Here is an 18,440-nt window from a genome sequence, read left to right as displayed (position 1 = left end):
GAGTACACAATACTACGTACATTTTTCTGAGATATCTTATTAATCAATATTTAGGCATTTTTTCCCTCTTTATTTCATTTTCAAGCACAGGTAAAAATCTTGTTATTACATACAGCCCTCAGTGATCTAATAATCAAATTCTTGAAACAACAATATACGTTTCTCTATGATGAAATGTGAATTTCAGGAGATTTAAGTAGATTCTCGCCAAAATCTGTCCATGTGCTTATGCCTGGAGGACCACACGACTTTTTAAATGGCCTTTATACACTTTGTCAAGTTCAAACTAGGTGACTTTACATGCTTTAGCAAACCCAAGGCCTATTTTTCAAAGATTAGGTACATAAAATCTCAGAAGTGCATACAATCCTTTCTAAGAGTTGCCATCTCCCTGAGAATTACCAGTGTCAGAACAACAAGCAAGCTTTTTCATGTGGTTCCTGGCTGCCTGAGCCATTCCTTGGCAGGAGTGTTCAAGACCAGCTGAGCCTTGGGGAAAATACCCACAAGATGAGGACAGAAGATAGAATTCTGGGGCTGCATGCTCCCCCTGGCTCCTGCCCTCTCTCACAGGTTGTAGCAATCCGACCCCCTCTTAATCCAGGTGTCTGGAGGACTCCGTTTAAGTGGCTGCTCTGCGGTCAGAGAGCCGGTGTGTTGAAGCAGATGCAGGAGACAGGCTTTTCCTGTGTGTCTCCCGAGCTCTTTGTGGGCATGGAGGACTGGCCCGAAGGCGGCTTAGCTGTCGGGAAGTGTGGGATGTGGCATTCCCTCTCACCAGCCCATTCACCTGTTCTCTTCGAACGTGATACTCCAATGCCGTGAGAAAGGGAATTCACCACATTCTGTTCTGCTGTATTCACCCAGCTCTGTCCTCTACCTTGGGGGTGCCCCTGGGGTGTTAACAAGAGAGACAGCAGGCTGGGAGGACATGCACCCTAGAAGGACCCAGCTCAGGCTCCAGGTCACCCAAGGGCAGATTAACTGGTATCTGAGGGATAGGGGTATAAGGGAAATTTATTTTTCTCTACATATCCTTCAACTGTGCCTTTTGAATTTCATAGCATGTGCACCACTTACTTTCGTCTTTTCCTTTAAAGAGTAGGGGCTTTGCAGTAAACGGCTCTATATCAAGTTTCATTTCTACCAGTCTAGACAGATTACTTAACCTCTCATCTGTACAAATGACTATAAGACCCTAAGCAGAAAGTGTTCACCATTTTTAAAAAAGGCCAATCTTAAATAGCAGTAAGCAGTTGCTTGTGGTAGATTTTCAAGCATTCTGATGGCATACGGGACACAGGGGCCTTGGTTTCCCAGATGACACAACAGTTGTTTCCACCACCCATTCCTTTCCCTTCTTCCAGCAATCATATCCACATATTCCTTTGGAGAACTACCACCTTCCCAATTCTCAAACGATCTGTTTTGAGTGGACTTGATGGTTGGTACTGGGGGTCGACATGGAACTGAGACCTGGCCAACCAGAGCTTTGCATGCCCTGGTCATAGTGAGGTAGAAAGCAACAATTTTGCAAGACTGTCTTCAATATACCATGAATGGTGCTACTCCAGATTGCACTCTCAGACCATACATACATTGGTCACTGGTTGGGAAGAGATGTCCTCTTCTGTGTAGACCCCAACTCACAAGATGCGGAGCTCCAGTTAGCCCCACAAGCGCTGTTTTCAATAAGCCATTTCATTCTTCCATGAGGCCAGCCCCTTCCGTGCAGTGAGGTACCTGGTGAGATCTCCAAATCTCGTGAGTATCAGCACATTTCTTCTTTAGTAAAATGTTGCAGTGTTTTGAAGTGCAAAGCACTTTTCTTTGAGGGGTGGCCTTGTCGCTGGGACCCTGTGGTATCTGAGATCAGATTCTACTTCTGGGTCTGGAGGAAATGGTGGAGATAGGATGGGACACGAGGCAAATTAGCATCCCCGGGCAAGGTGACTACATCAGCAAAGTTCACTACAGGTATTGAAAGCAGGGGAAGACTAGAACACGAGGTAGAAGGGGCTACATTTGCTGTCACAGGAAGGTCGGTGGCTTTAGTTCTGGGTAAGCAGAGTCTTCCAAATCCTCTCAAGGCTCACCTCTCCCATTCTCAGAGCCTTCTCTTTCCCAAGCGATGCAATTTCACATAAGAAACCTGGCAAGTCTGTGAATTCAACCTATCCTGTAATTTGATAGGCCATAGGGTCAGACTCTGTGATTGATTTCCGGCTACCAACAACCCACAAAAAAGAAAATTCTTTAAAGGCTAAAAATTCCCTGGTTTCCTCACTGTAGTGAGTGGAAAATTTAAAGCCCTCAATTTCTCATTTCTTTTTTTAATCTCTCCAGTGCAGTTTTCAGTAGCCAGTTTTCCCCTATTTGTCTTATTATCCTGTGCCATGGCCCTTATCACTCAGTTATTGAAGCTATGTGGTTTTTGTGGAAAGATTTTATTTATTCATTTGAGAGAGAGAGCACTCGAGCAAGGGGGGGAGGGAGAGAGAATCTTCAGCAGACTCCCTGCTGAGCGTGGAGCCTGAAACAGGGCTCCCACAACCCTGAGATCATGACCTGAGCCAAAATCAAGAGTCGGACGCTTACCTGACTGAGCCACCCAGGCGCCCCTCAAAGCTGTGTTTTCTATAGGCACTTTATTCCAGGTGCTGTGGATTATTATTATGCCATCATTTCATGGTAAGTCAGTCCTCATTTCCTTCAAACCCAAGTAGGCTAAATACCTAACCTACTGTCTCACATGCTGTTATCAATCAGGGTGCAGCCAGAGATAACAGAAAATGCTCTATTTTAAGCAGGAAGTAACTTAAATCAGGGAATTGGGTCTTTATAAAATCCTTGAAAGAGATGGAGAATTGGATACAAGCCTGGCCTCCAGCAATAATTGCAGAATGATTCTGCAACACTGGCTCGCCAAAGGAGCTGTTACCTAGACCACATTTAGAAAAGCTGGGAAGCTGGAAGCTGTCCCTGGAACTATTGCTCTGGGAACACTTACCTTAGCTGCAGTCCAGGGATCTGGAAGGTACAGCCATGAGCTCCAGAGCCATCTTGCCCCTCCTGGATTCTGTGCGAGCCCAAGCCCCACAAAGCTACGGAATCGACCCTGCGACCTCCGCAGCAGACAACCCCAATTCCCACATAATCACGCTTGTCAGCAAAATCAGCAGAAAGAGAAGGAGAAGCTGTGTCTTGCCTCCGTTTCAGGTTTTGTGAATCCCATGTGTTTGCAGAGACTAATTCTTGAACCCTAACTATAGGGGGGCTCTGAGAAGTATGGATGTGAGCGTTCCTACCTTCGAAGTTCAGGAGGCTCGCAACAGGAACGACATCCCCCATAAAATCCCAAAGCAGAATTCTAACAATCCTGAAACAAATGACCTCATTTATTCTTGGATTCGTAATAAATGTAGTTCTTGGATGCTTCACAGTTACACAATGTTAATAAGCTCCGTTCTGAGTCTAGCATCAGCTTAAGGACCATGTTTTCCCAGCAAGCTGCCATTCGGTTGGGCCTATACGACTTCTTACGTTTCCTCCTCGACGTGGCCAAGGGCTGAATTCTAAGCAAAGCAAATCAACTCCGAGGGATTCATGAACTGAAAGGTTCTCCAAATATCCTTTTAAATTTATTTAAAGTAGTTTTGAAGGTTAGGTTTCATAGGTCTCAGTGGAAGAGGCACGGAAGTATTTCAGATACTACAGATGGAAGGGAGGGCTATTATCTCCTTGAGCACTTCTTGTTTGGTTGGTTTACCTGTTGCTTAGAAAATGTAGTGATCTTTTTATTCACATCAATGGACAAAGAAGCCAAATAATATCCTGATTAGGTATTGTAATTTTCCAAAATGATGGCTATTAAGGGGGCTTACATGCAAGGGGAAAATAAAATGGATAAGGCCCGCTGAAGCCCCTAAACAGCCCCAGGCCCCTTGCACATGGAGCCACACATGTGCCAAGTCTCCCATGAGATGTGCGAGACCACATCTCATGGTTTAGGATTTTTAAAGTATGGACTAATTAAACAAGAGAAAAACTTTATACAAAAAGTATATGAAAAGCAATGAAAAACATTGCTCAGGTTAATGGTTTGACTTTTAAAAGCAACCATGAATTGTTCACAGATAATGTTCAATGGACTGAAATAAATAGCGGGGGGAAACCAGAGGTATTGTAATCATGTTCAGAACCTCATAAAGGTGCAATTGTGAAGAACGTTTTAAAATTTAAAATTGTTCTTTAGTCGTTCTCTATGTTTGGGCACATCCCAACCAATACTTTGGAGATAAACCAGCCCACTGGCAAAGGAATTTTTTTGTTACCTTTGGCACTCAGGGTATACCGTTTGCGATTTAGTTTCTGACCCCTGTATTCTGCATTTCTTCAGGTTTGTTCCACATACTGCCAGACTGAAAAGAACAGCAAGGAAATTCAGAGAGAAAATGTCAAAGCCCAGATCTGGACACTGGGGCTGAGAACCATGTATTTGGGGGTGCTTGGTTGAGCAGTGATGCTGTGGTCCTAAGGTCCCTGTCACTGCCTCAGTCCTCACAGCATTGGGGTTCTTTCCAGTGCACATGTGTTCTTAAATAACTGACCTTAATATGACCTTCGTGTGATCTTTGTACTTACATATCCAAAAGAGTATAATTTAATAGACAGTGTACTGCTATGGTATAAAGAACAACAAAAAAGAAGAGTAGAGGAAAAAAGGCAAAGAAATGGTTAAGAGAAAGAGAGAACCAAGAGCACAGACGAGTGAAATTCAATGTTCAATTTGAAGAAAACATATACCCCGTTTCTTGGATGTGCTGAGTGAATCCATCCATAAATCTCTTCTTCCAGCATATGGGCTTGACCTACCCACCAACTTTCCAACAGACGAATGTCTCCACCCAGCTACTCGTTCCAGAGTTATAGTTATTGAGTCAAATGCCTTGGCCATTCTAAGAAAATTCCACAAGTAACAATTACTGTACTTGGCAGGAGGCCTGGTAATACCCGGCTAGAACTTTATTTTTTTATTGATTTAAAAATACATTTCTAAAATATTTCTCAGATTTATGGCTACTTAGGAAAGTGTATTATCAAAATATAAAATGAAGAAAGAACCAGAAGAAGTAATTTAGGGTAATAAGTAGATAATCGTATTCCAAATCGATAGGCTATTTAATTAGAATCTAAATATAATTGAGTCGCTGTCCCCAAATGGCCTATTTTCAAATAGTAAATAAAAGCAGTTGGAATCTTTACTAAGTCTTTTGGTGGGGAAAATGCCTACAAATGGATCGTGTGTTGTTAATATAAGCCACATGACTTAACATTCCTTTTAATGGATCGTTTTCTTACTCCTCATCTCTTTATAAACTTAACTCGGCCCCTTAACGTGATCTTCCCACTGCCACCCTCTCTCTCATCTACCTGATTGTAGGGGAGGGACCCTCCTACCAGTCCCTTGCCAACAGCCCGGGCTGCCTACAGACACTCTCCCTGCTGCATGACTTTCCCTCTAAGTTCACTCTTGCCCTGGGCTTTGACTGTTTTTCTCATAAGAATCATCCCATCACTCAAACTCTGCATAGAAAATGAGATCCAACCAGAAAGAAAACAAAGAGTTGAGGGAGGCTACGGATATTTATAAAGTAATTTTCTATTTTCTCTGTTACCTTTGGCCCCATTAGATCTTTATTCACACTACCAAGAGGAGAATGCCATATGTGTTTGTACAACTCACCACCGCCACGCTTCACACTCCGACATGCTTCTTTTCTTTGCTTGGGTCACATGGGCTCCCACCACATACTGTGGAAAACTACCATGCTCGTGTCCATCTAAGTTTCTCCTACAAAATTGGAAAGGAAATGTATCAGCAGTAGGATTTTAATGCCCACCGAGGGTAGTCATTTTCAGTAACATCAGGATGAAGGTGATTTTACGGAATTCTTCCTCTTCTTCTTTTTTTTGAAAGAGAGAGAGAGAGTGCTTGCACAGGAGTGGGGTTGGGGGAGGGGCAGAGGGAAAGGGGGAGAGAGAATCTTAAGCAGGCTCCACACCCAGCATGGAGTCTGACTCGGGGCTTGATCTCACAACCCTGAGATCATGACCTGGGTTGAAACCAAAAATCAGACACTTAACCAACTGAGCCACCCAGGTGCACCAAGAATTCTATTACATGGGCCCGTGACACCTAGATGACCTGCACCAACACAACTGAGACAGTATGGGGCCAAGCCAACACACCAAAGTTTTGGGGAATCAGATATGGTCCAGAAATTTTTTTCTCCTATTCCAGGTACTATAAAATGTAGGGAATTAGGAAGCTGAAAAATTATACTGCTGTTAAATGAGGAGGACCCTTCCCAACCTGGTATCCCCCTGGTAGGACAAGGGTGCCTCAGGGTCAGAAACCTTACTTTAAATAAAGCAGCCCACTTAGAGAGGCTGGGTCAGCCTTGCCTCATCCCTTCTTCAAGTCCTCCCTACATCTGGGGTTTAGGCTCATTCATCTGTAATGCTCCTGCAGGGAACCTCTTGGCCCACAGCAGCCCCAGTTAGCTTCACTAACCACAAAAATTCAGGGAGATTCTGAGGAACTAGAGTAAAGTTGAAGTCTGCTTAATGTATTCTGACGTCTAAGATCTTTTAATAATTCTTCCTAATCAATCCTTCCCTCAGGAACTTGATCCAGGCAATTTTGAGCCTATATCAGACTCTATCGCCCCCTAGAGCATAACTCATTTCAATGGCTTTCTGTAAGAATGCAAGAGCAGTTTTTACCCACTCAAAGTTAGGAACTTGACATATGACCTCCAGCCAGTCTCCATCCTGCTATACATTCATTCTTGAGCAGCGAGGAAGTCCACTATGGAAAGGAAAGTACTGTGTGGCTCGGAGCCCACTAGACCTATAGAAAACATTTTTCTGTCTCCAAAGAAGTCTACTAAAGCAGTTTCAAGTCATTTGCTAACCACACCTAAAATTCCATTTCTTGGGTTCCTGGTGAGACACCTCCCAAGAATTTCTCAAATTCCTAGTAGTAAGTAGCCTGTATTGGTAAATCCAGAAGCTGTTTGACTTCAAGTTTCCCAGTGGAAGCCATGTTCTGAGGACATGAAATTTTTGGAAGGTGAGTAGAGACATTAAGATAATAAAAGCAGGTCTACTATTGTCTTCTTTTCTTTTAGGAATTGTTACAAGGAATGGAGAAAAATTCCAAGCAATTGAGAGTCTGTGGAGAATGGATTAAAAACCAAGCTCACAGATTCCCTCACTACAATGCTACATAAATCCAGTTTCTACATTAGAGCATCTTGTCTACCAAATTGACATTTTGCTTCAGTACATCTCCAAAACATTTCGCTGGATTTCAGTATTACTCTAAAACCCACTGGCACTTGTTTTGGGACCATTTTCTCATTCATAACTATTCTGTTCATAGGCAGGCAGGCATGGGGTACTTAGTTCTTTCAATTATTATATACTAGCCTCAGAATTCTGAAAAGTATCTAGTCCTTAACATGTAACTCAAATAGAACTTGGGCTCCATACCAACTCAGCAGGATGTCTGTTCAATAAACAATAGTCAATCATTCTAACAGCAACGAAGCAATTAGAAACTAGTCAGTCTCCAAGGAGAACGCCAAAATAGGGGGCACATACTTAAGGAATAGACAGTTTTCTTTTAAAATTTCTTTAGACATCACACAGTCTCAATCTCTAGCCAATATGAAATAAACCTTGAATATTTAAGACCGATCTCTATTCTCAGAAATTAAGTTGGAGTACCATCATGACAAACAAGTCTTTGTTAAAGGTGATTAAGCAGCACATTATAGCGGTATTTTATTTAGCGATCCCTTAGTATAACCAAGAAAGTATATTATTTCTTTCCAGAAATAATCAACTTGATAATACCTGTTTATTTATAAGGAAATAAGTAAAATGTGTCAATTGGTTCTCACTAATCACTTATTTAAAACTGATTATTAGTACAAGGTTATAGCATTGTAAAAATGTATTTATAAAGAAAACTAATTTCTGTTTACATTTATTCTTTGTTCCTATAGCTACTACTAGAGGATTTTTCTTTTTTGGAAGCAATCCTTTAATGGAGACACTTAAAGAAAAGCCTATTTGATTGTGTACATAAGTGTCAACACAAACAAAGACTGCTGTAGTAATTTGCGGATTTCCTCTGTGGTTGGTTTAAAAGATCACTAAATGATCATTTAGCACTTCACATATGAAAATATTACCATTTGGAATGCAGCTGGAGTTGCTCTTAGCGGGGCTCTGTTATTTCCCAGGACAAGTCATAGTATTTTTAGGAACCCTATCTCAGTGCTCATGCATTTTGCCACATAAACTTTGCAGTTTAGTGTTAGATCATTGTAAAGTTCCTTGTCATCTCATTCACAATCCACTGTACAGTTATTGTTGACCTGCCCAAACACTGTTCTCAACAAAGGGCAGTGCATAAAATATCCAAGACTTCTAAGAAGATGTGAATAACAGCTCAGTTGAACGAATTATTCAATTTATAAATGATAATTTCCATAGGATAACTCTAAAATTCTTTAGTCTATCAGAAAACTGCTTTGTTTACAATCAAGTTACCCTTATCCTTTTTAAATTAAGAAACATGTAGATACTAGTACATGTCAGTGTGAGAGCCTGACTAAATCCAGTTTGGTGTGGTCGAGTATTGGGCAAGATTTCCCATTCACCACCGCCAAGACCCTGTCACTTTAGTAAGATTAAGGTTCCAATTGCTTCAGCCCAAGACCTCTGGAGCAGACGCTCTGCTCTTCTGGTTAAATTATGCCCATTTCTCTCCCAAGTTAGTAAATACTTCAGTTCCCATTCTGAGACAACTGAAGTGACTTTTCATTTGGCACCCTGATTCTGGGAGTGTAATACATGTTTGTTGAAACCATACCAAGCTGGGACAAAGTATTTTTATGATTACTACTTATTAACATGTATTGAGAACAGATACTGCACTTGGTCCACACACAATACATAAAGAAAGTCATCATTCCTACAGATGGAAATAAACAGCTTGGATGAATATACTGATGAAATTTATACCCTTATGGAAATGATAGTTCAGTTGGAAAGACAAACACTGAACACATAATTATGGGTGAGGCCAGCTTTACAAAGAAGTGCGGTATACTATGTATGTGCAAAAGACAAGGAGCTGACCTTGTCTTGGGGTTAAGGGAAAGTCTCCAGAAAGAAATGACCTTCGAACTGAGATTTGAAGAAATAGATGAAGTTGGCTAGCAAAAGAGAAGAGGAAAGAGTGGTTCACGTAAAAAAAGACCCTGATGGGAGAGGGCGTGACAGTTTGGTGTGGAAATTGCAACAAATAGCAGCAGGGTAAAGGAAGTAGGGTTGTAAGGAGAAGGGGGAGGGGGTGTCATTGAAGCAGAGGCAGGCAAGAGCAGCGTCCATTAGGCCATAGCATGGATTTTCTACTTTATCTTAAGGGCAGTGAGAATCTCCTAAGTAGTTGTAATGACAGGAATGGCATGGTCAGAAGTACGTTTGTAATGAAATTATCCTGGCTGCTCTATGGAATCTGTGAATGGTGGGCATGGGTGAACGTGGGGAAACTGCTTAGGAAGTTAAAGCCTAAGAGAGATAACTGGTGACAGAGAATGGGTGTTTGAAATGAAGATGGGGAAAAGTACAAATGCCTAAAAAATTAACACAGGTCCAATGGACCATTTGGTGGGCTGGATACTGAGTTAAAGGGCTGAGTGACCTGAGGGATGACTTCCCTGTTTCTGGACTAGCCAGCTGGCACTATGGTTAGTTACTAAGACGAAGGACAATAAAGGGAAAATTATGGTGAAGAAAAATAAGGTTTTGGACATATTTTAAATTAAAAGTTTTGGAATAGATATATATGTATTAATGTATTATTAACCATATATTTTAAAATTATTTCCTTCTTATCCAGGATTAACGACAACTTTCATACATACAAATACTGCTCCTGCCTCCTCTTATGCAACTCTTTTATTGATTCTGTGATGGGTTAAAATTATTTAAAAAATAAATAAAATACCTTATAATTTTATGAATTACCATAATTAGTTGAAAAGTATTAATATCTGAGATTAAATAGCAAGTGAATATTTTTGAAAATATCTGGTTATTTCCAATACTGTGATCATGTGAAATGAATCATTCATGTTCTTTTTAATAGATTTTTTTATGGTCAAAATTAGTTTCCCTAATAAAATGATTCATTCACAGATAGACTAAGGTATGTATCCTATATATTTCTGAGACAAAGATATAACTAAATGTATCTGTATGAGTGAGCTCATGTGAAATAGCAGAAGTACCATTCACCTAACCCAAAGAATTGTGAAAGAACAGTAGGTTCTTTTAAGCACAATGTTTTGGGATGGTTTGTTATACGGCAATAGTTAAATGATACGGTACTGTTTTTTCATTACCTATTTTCTAAAACTGTTTACATAAAATCATTCTGGGTATTTCTTTCTTTTATTTACATTCACCACACCTCTTTTGTGGTCTCGTTATTCTCCTCCTTAAATCTTAAGGAAGAGAAGTTTTTAAGAGGATAAAAAGTCAATATATAAAATCAGTTGTATTTCTACAAACTAGCAACAAACAAGAAAATTAAGTTTAAATATTCTCATTTATAATAACCTTAAAACACATAAAATACGAATAATTAAAACAAAAGATGCCTACCTTCTCTACTGGACATCACAAAACATTGCTGAAAGATATTAAAGAAGATCTGAATAATGGGAGTGATATACCATGTTCATGGATTGGAAAATTCATATTATTAAACTGTAAATGGTCCCCAAACTGATCTATAGATTCAATGTAACTTCAGTCAAAATTCCAGTTGTATTTTAGGTAGAAATTAACAGGCTATTTCTGAAGTGCGTGGGGGAAATGCAAGAACCTAAAATGATCCAAATATTTTTAGTAAAAAAATATAAAACTGAAGGACTTTCACTATCTAGTTTCAAGACTTACTATCTACAATAACCAAGTGGCATAAGATTAAGTAAACACATCACTGAAAAATTATAGGAAGTCCAGAAAGAGACCTATACGTATAAGGTAAACTGATTTTTGACATAGCTGCCAAGGGACATCATAAAAGAATAGTCTGTTCAACAAATAGTGCTGTATCAATTGGATAGCCATGTGGAAAAAAATAAACCTCAACTCCTATCTCACACTATACCCCCAAATATTTTTAAGTGGATCACAGACCTACAAATAAAGTTAACTTAAAAATTTTCAGAAGAAAACACGAAGAAAATCTTGTGAACTTGGGCTAGAAAAAGATTTCTTTGACGGGACACAAAAAGCACTAACCAAAAAGGAAAACAAACTGGTAAACCAGATTTTATCAAAATTACAAACTCCTGTTCTTCAAAAGACATCATTAAGAAGATGAAAAAGTAAGCCCACAGAGAAAATATTTGTAATACATATGACTCACATAAATAAGTGTGTCCAGAATGTATAAAAAAACTCTTACTCCTCAATAAGATTAAAAAACATGAAAAACTGAGCAAGGATTTGAATATATATTTCACAAATGTGTAGCACATGAAAAATAGCACATGAAAGAAATGCTCAAAATCATTAGTCATTAAGGAAATGCAAATTAAAATGACAATGAGATACTGCTTCACAGCCAATGGCTAAAATGGAAAAAGACTGAAATATCCAAGGGTTGGCAAGGCTGAGGAACAACGGGAACTCTGTATGTGGCTGGTGTGAAGGTAAATAATACAACTACTAATAAAAAGATTTTACAGTTTCTTGTAAAATTAAACATGTATCTACTCTAAAGATGCAACAATTCTGCCTCTAAGTATTTACTAAAAAGAAATGAAAACTACATCCATAGAATAATTCATAGATGAATACTCAAGCAGCTTTATTCATAATAGCCCCATCTGGAAAACACATAATTTCATAGCATGAAATACTACTCACTAAGAAAAACAAATGCTCTGATTGAGCAACAATATGTATGAGTTTAACAGACGCGCTGAGCAAAAGAACAGACACAAAAGGGTACTTTCTGTATAATTCCCACTTATATGAACTTCTAGAGGAGATAAAACTAGTCTAAGTGAAAAGAAAATCAGAACTGTGGTTTTGTGGGGCAGGGGTAGAGTGGGCTCATGGGGATTTTATGAAATAATATGGAAATAATCTGTGTCTTCACTGTGATGCTGGTTCCAAAGGCATATATATATATATATATATATATATATATATATATATACATTTGCAAAGATTCTTCAAACTGTACACTTGAAAATTGTACACTTTATTTTATGTAAATTATATCTCAATAAAGTTTATATTTTATGGAATATTCCTGCCCCAAAGAGACAAAACAGGCACTTTAAGAAGTAAAGAAGAATGTCTCTGTTTCTGTGTTTATAGAAAGCCTTTTCACATGATTGTCCATATACAAAATAGTCTTTGTTGACTTTTAAATTCAAATGTCCAAGTACCAAGTAGTAACAATAGTCATAATCTACTTAGTGCCTAATAGATACTTAGTGCCTAATAGCTAGACTCTCTGCCAAGCTAGACTTACTACCAAGTAGTAACAATAGTCATCATCTACTTAGTGCCTAATAGATACTTAGTGCCTAATAGCTAGACTCTCTGCCATACACTTAACAATAATCTGCAAGGTAGGTCTTACTATCTTTATTTTTGGTTGAGAAACTTGAGTCTCAAAAGAGTTAAGTAATTCGTCCAAGAACTCCCTGTTAGTAAATAGTAGAGGTAAGAGTTTCTCCAAGGACTGTCTATCTCCGTCACCCATGTTCTTTCTCCTACACGTCACCTTCTAGATGACTTGTATATCATACCTATTCCAAAGCCATTTACCTAGAGGCACTAGGTAAGTAGTCATTGCTAATCTACTCATTTATTTGCCTTGGCCACAGTCTCCTTGTCATGTAACCTTGAATGAGTCATTCAGCCAAATTTCTCCAATAATTAAAACAATGAAAAATTGAAAAAAAAACCTAATACCTACCTTCTACTTCACATGGCAAGAGTTTAATATGGTGTGTGTTTAATAGGATAGATCTGGGTTCAAGATCTAGCTCTGCCAATTTTTAACTGAGCATGTTGCTTTATCTAAGTTTCACTCCTTTATCCATAAAATGAAAGTATTAATAACCACTTTCACAGGGGTGTTGTGAGGATAAGATGAGGTAATGCGCTTAAGCATTTTGAATTGTGCCAAGAACACAGTAAATGACAAGAAATAGAAATGCGTATTATTAATGAGGGGACAGGTATTGTCCTGTTAGAGAGGGTGCTTATTTTTCTTATTATTGCATATTTCCTTATTATTTCCTTCCTCTACTACAGAGCAATTTAGCAAGCTTGGAAAGGCCCTGAGTAGTCACCCCGATTATTTTGGCATTGGTGATTCCTTAGCTGCCGATCATTTTGAGGTTATATACATTCATTTAAGACTTTTCACTTGGGGGGCGCCTGGGTGGCTCAGTCAGTTAAGCGTCTGCCTTCGGCTCAGGTCATGATCCCAGAGTCCTGGGATTGAGTCCTGCATCAGGTTCCCTGCTCAGAAGGGAGTCGGATTCTCCCTGTACTCCTCACCCCGCTTGTGTTCTCCTTCTCATTCTCTCTCTCTCTCTCTCTCAAATAAATAAATAAAACCTTTAAAAAAAAGATTTTTCACTTGGTATTTAATGTTTCCATTTCCATTTAATATTTTCCAATATGCCATTGTGTTATAGGTCCTTGTATTATTTCCAAAATCTTATATAGACCATGGACAAAAGAGTATAAAAGATATGTAATTGGCAGAAAAACCTGTTTTATTCCCATAAGCAGCTCAGAGGAATGGTCACACTGTCTAGTACCATTAGGTGACCTATATGAGACACTGTTCCCAGAGACTTTATGAGCTTCAGTTTTTCTCTTTTTATCAGCTATCTTCTGAAAGAAATGACTATGATCCATGTAATAGTTGGAAGGTAAGAAAATAAAACAGGTATAAGGCAAAGAAATCCATCTTTACAACAATGTCCTAACTGGGCCTGCTTTAAGAGACTCTTACTGCTTTAAGAACCCATACATATAAATCTTTGATTCCGTGCTTACGGTGCCATATAATCAAGAGGAAGCAAGATGATTTAAATGAGTAGTATTCCAATAATAAAAACAAGAGAAAGAACTATGAGTCTCAAAACTGACCTTAAGTACAGTTAGGAAACAGGTTTTTCTCTTCGTAGCCCAACCAACATCTTCCTTTCACTTCGCCTCTATTCCAATGCATAATACTCTCAAATGCTCTGAGATCTATTCCTTTATAGGGGAGGGAAGAAAAAAAAAAAAAAAAACAACCTCCAAATAATTTGCATTAGGTTGTTAGTGCTTTGTCATCTTGTTCCTCCCTGGCCCCAAAAGAAAGCAGTACACTAGGGTTAAGTTAAAACAGACAGATGACTAATGGTTGGTGGATGAAGGAGATGCCCTAGTTAAGCATAAATGTCCCCCTAACCTCTATCCCACCATCTCAGAGGATCACACCCAGGTTATAGGAAACTAAATGACTTCCAGCGTTCTATGGCAGTGACGCTGAATCCAGGAAGAGCCGAGGGGCAGGTAGACCAGGACGTGGACAAGGGAACATGTTAGACTATCCATTAGAAACAGGAATGACCCTTGTACACTGCACGGCATGAAGAACAGTTGCTTCTCTGTCATTGGAAAGTCCATCAGGCCCAATCCAATCACTTGGACTTCACTTGTGGGCAGTTCAGCCAACTGGCTGACCCCTTATTTTTGTGGTCAATATCACCAAATTACTTTGAACTCTGATTCAGTGAATTTCAAAGAGCCATTCTCCTATCCTAAGTTCATCTCTTCTCATTTTTCCATTTCATTATAATGACTACCATTATTTATTTAATCACATATGAATATGCAGAAAGACACTAGAATGAAATACTTTTCAATTCCCTACGGTTAAGTTCCACATTTCCATTCCCTAGGTGGCCCAAGGGGATGGGTAACCAAAGAAGATATATTTAAAATTCATTATTTCTGGAATTCTTCTACTCAGTCTGTTTACGGAATTTTTTTTCAGTCCATTCTTGACACACAGACAAGTGTGTACCAACTGTCTACTTTTTATATTTGGATGAGTACCTGGAAGTGGTATGTGGCAGGAGACAAGAATGAAAAGGGAACACAAGAGTACTGTAAACGTGAAGACTAACTCACTCTTCTTGTCCATTTTACTCCAAGTAAAATGAGTTCTAGTTCTTTGTTTCACTCTGTTCACTTTCTTAATTAATTTTTTTATAAATGTACTCTTTATTCGTCTCTTAAGTCATCCCCTTGTGCTGATGTCATACCTTCCTCTTTTCTCAATCATTTTCCCCCTACACACCTCCAACTTCCCACATCCTTTATTTTCTGTGATGTTTCCAAATTACACAGCACCAAAGCACATAAAGGCATTCATCTTTACTAAGAAACAAGGTTGATATGAGCTTTCTGATCCCCAAAGAAAGAATTTATGTTCAACCTGCAGTTCTTTAGTGTTCTGGCCCTGGTCATTCACGGGGCATTGTTCTATGGTTTGGGCTTTCTGCATAATTCTACTTTCCTCTTCTATGAATTATCCCACAACTATAAATATAGTTAACAAATATCACAGACATAGCTTGAGACAAACTTCACTTCTTGGTCAATGTGCCAAAGTTTAAGTTTAAATTCTTGATATTGAATGGGTTGTCTGGATGGCTCACCCGGTAGAGCAGGTAACTCAGGGCTGTGGTTTGTTGCACGGCTGTTACCCCATATTGCATGTAGAGATTACTCAAAAATTAAATTTAAGGAGCGCCTGGATGGCTCAGTCGATTAAGGGTCTGCCTTCAGCGCAAGTCATGATCCCAGGGTCCTGGGATGGAGCCTCGCAATGGGCTCCCTGCTCAGCAGGGAGTCTGCTTCTCCCTCTCCCTCTGCCCATCACCACCCCCCACCCCCCTGCTCATGCTCTCTCACTGAGAAATAAATAAAATCTTTAAAAGTATAAATAAAATCCAAAAAAATTCTTGAGAACAATGGCCTAGGACCCAAAAAAGAGAATTAGTCTCATTCCAACACTCTTCTTCATATGGTCTATACTGCAGAATGGTCCATGAAAAGAAAGTCTAAAGGTCAAAGTGGAATGAGCTATGGCTCTTACCAAAGCTAAAAAGCTAAAGGTGCTTTGATACAGCTGCTGCTGCTGCTGCTGCTGTTGTTGTCTCAGTGTCAGTTAGAAGGCAGTGTGGTTTCTCCAGTTTTGTGAATAATAGTTTTGTCATTGTGCAGAGAGCACGATGTGTGGCTACAGGGTCTCCTATAGGCCTCGTACAAACTTTCAGTTGCCCCCCATGTGGTAGACATATGCTTATTTTCAGCTGAGTCTTAGGCCAGAGAGAGTTTAGAGAAAGTGGAAGAGAGAGAAAACTTAGTAGGATGTGTGACAAAGGGTAATATGTTTTCTCCCCTAAAGTACTGTGTGTGTGTTTAAAAGAAAATGAATAGTGTGTACCACTACTGCTCTAGTTATTTATTTTATACTCTGATAACACATTTTCAAGTCTGTTAGAGCCAATCTGAAACAAATGATAAAGCTCACTCAGCTATAAATTCTGCAAATGAGGGAATCGGTTGACCTTCACTGAGTGTTCATGTGCGTAATTCAACATGATGGTGTACCACACTTCAGAGCATAAGTGTGATCAACAGACGTGTGTAAGGCAAAAATGTCTACTGAATTTCACTGAAGGGAAATACGCAACAAGGGAAAATAGCAGTCTGCAGACTCTAACTCACACATAAAATACACCCAAGGTTTTAAAGCCCAACGAAAAGAGTCATTGAATGAGATACTAATGATCATAATGCAACATTAGAGTGAATAAATGGAAAGTCACTGGAATTACTTAGACATTCACAAAAATCAGCGGCTTTAAAACTAGGAAAAACACTTTGGAAAGAACTTGGGTTAATCCTTGAATCCTACAGATAACAAAGAGCCAGGGAAAGTAAGTCAGCTGTTCAAAGATACACAGCTTTCTTAAAAAAAAATTGAGCACCGGGATGGAAAACAAGGATATTTTATCCAGCATCCAGCATAAACGTTCTACCCTCCCATTAGGGGCTGCTCTGGTCTGCCAAGTGTCATCTCCACAGAAGAGATCTTCCCTCAGTGATGTGTGGTCAAGCCCCAGCAGTTACGGGATTCTCTTTCTGGGGAATAAGCTGCTCATGGGCAGAGGACAGATGAGAGATAATTACACTCTCTCCCTTCCTGCTTCCCCTATCATTTGGCCTGTCCATCCAAATTACATACACCTGCTTCTTTTTTGCTCCATCTTCTCTTAGTGGGCTTGGAGACACCGGGTACTTTAATTTTAAGTTCTGCGGCAAGTCTCTAAAATGTCTCTGACTTTCAGACAGAGGTGGGACACTGTTCACCTGCCATCTGTGGGATGTGCACTTGGATTTTGCCTTCATCATCATATAAACAACAGATGTGTCAATCTACTGGCAAGCTTCCATCTGGAACTCCTCTGTTACCAAGGACACTGTGCGGTCATGGGCAGAGCAAATCTAACTTGACTAAAAAGAGCCAAACCCATCGTGTTGGATGCAGAATCATGAGATCTGATTAGCTGAGAGAACCAATCACAATCCCCCTCAGTATCAGTCTGGGTTCTTAAAGTGGCAAACAACAGCACTGACTGACCATGTCAAGCCACAAAGGAATGCAATGGAGAAAAGGAAGGAAAAGCTGAACAATCAGGTCTTGCAAGGCAGGGGTCTGAAACAGCTCAGGGGCAATCTGTGTAGCAAGAACTTGTAGAAACTTTCTTTGGTAGGGGGAAGCGTGAGCTCCAACATTTTTGAGCCTGGTGTCCATCTGCTCATGATTCCATTGGTAGGGAGATGGTTTGATAAGCCAAGCTGGAATCTCACTGCCACTGCTTGAAGTGGCAGAAGTCTCATGAATGCTCAGCCAGTCCCACCATGCAACTGGGTAGGAGAATTTTCCCAAAGGAAAATACAGTTGTTCTTGCTAGAAAACAAAGGAAAATGAATGCTAGGCATTCAAATCAGCAGCTGTCCACCACATTGTCAAAACAAGGTGAATAAATGCAGAGGGAGAGAGGTCAACATGGAGAGGGGAATAATGAAGTCTATCCAGACAAGAGTCCAGTGATGAGACCAGTAAAAAGGTTATTAAAATCTGGTTCTGAGTCACAGTTTTCAATCAGGCTAAAGATTTTTTTTTTTTCTTTGAAATGCTTCCAACACTGCCCCAACCCCGCGTGGTATGTGAATAACGAGTCCAT

This window comes from Ursus arctos, unplaced genomic scaffold (assembly GCF_023065955.2).
Source record: "Ursus arctos isolate Adak ecotype North America unplaced genomic scaffold, UrsArc2.0 scaffold_5, whole genome shotgun sequence".
Classification (NCBI taxonomy): domain Eukaryota; kingdom Metazoa; phylum Chordata; class Mammalia; order Carnivora; family Ursidae; genus Ursus; species Ursus arctos.
This window is presented reverse-complemented; position numbering follows the sequence as displayed.